The following is a 1,228-nucleotide window of genomic DNA, read 5'->3' on the forward strand; positions in this document are numbered from 1 at the left end:
AGTAAATTTAAAAAAAAAAAATTTTTTTTTTTTTTTTTTTTTTTTCAAAATTCCTATTATTCTCATTATTGATTTCCATTAGCCTACATGTAAAATATGTTTTACATAAATATATATATTATTTAAAGTCAATGGAAATTACAAATGGTATAATTAATACAAGATACAATAATACAAAAGCAAATTGTAATTAATTTGTGCATTTACTGTTGTTTTAGTATTGTTTACATACTACTTTTTATGAATATTTTAAGTTTTCTTTTCAATTTGAGTATTGATTTAATTTTTAGTATTTTTATGTGCTTTTGTAATTTTAATAGCTTATAAATATAATCCTAAATAGTTTAATTTATTCTGATTTTAGTTTTATTTCAGTTAGTAATTTTAGTAAAGCCTTCTTCAACTTGCCAAGGAAACTATTTTAATTATATAAGTCTAATATTTAAATTAGATTTTTATTACAGTTCTATTTAAATAAAAAGAGTTTAATACATTTAATGATAATAACATTGTTTGCATTGCAATGTTCTTTTTTGTTTTGTTTTTTAGCTTGAAAGCACCTGGTCCCATTTTTTTCATGATCTTTTTAATTGTCATGAAAATATTTTACAAATTTTTTAGAGGGGTCATATGATGCGATTTCAATTTTTCCTTTCTCTTTGGAGTGTTACAAGCTCTTGGTGCATAAAGAAGATCTGTAAAGTTGCAAAGTCAACCACGCCTACCTAAAACGACTCATTCTAACACGCCCCCACATGTCTACGTCACGATGTGGGAAGATTTGCATAACTTGCAAATTTGGTTTTCCCCAGTCGTTGTTAAGGTACGTTGAACCACGTTAAGCCGTTTCCTTATAATAGACTTCTATTGGGGAGAAAAAGCTTAACGTGATATTATTCACTTTTTAGCTGTGGAGTAAGGACTCGTTCTTTTGACAGTAGTTAGTGTTTATTACAAGTAAGGTTTGACAGAAATTTGGGTTTCCCTGGTCGGTGTTTAGGTACGTTAAGCCACATTAAGATATTAAAATACTTTGTTTGGCCTTCCAAAAGAGGACACGACTAGAAATCAGTGGTTAAGTTGTATTTACAACACTGTTCCAAAACAGTTCAACCCAAATATTCAGATGTGTGCAGCGCATTATGGAGGACCGTTTCCTGATCCTGGGAGAGTAGACTACAATGCCGGCAAAACGTGAGTTTTGAGCAGTGTAGAGTAGCGCTTGTTG

The sequence above is a fragment of the Sinocyclocheilus grahami genome, unplaced genomic scaffold (genome assembly GCF_001515645.1).
Source record: "Sinocyclocheilus grahami isolate Dianchi unplaced genomic scaffold, SAMN03320097.WGS_v1.1 scaffold8.1, whole genome shotgun sequence".
In the NCBI taxonomy this organism is placed as follows: domain Eukaryota; kingdom Metazoa; phylum Chordata; class Actinopteri; order Cypriniformes; family Cyprinidae; genus Sinocyclocheilus; species Sinocyclocheilus grahami.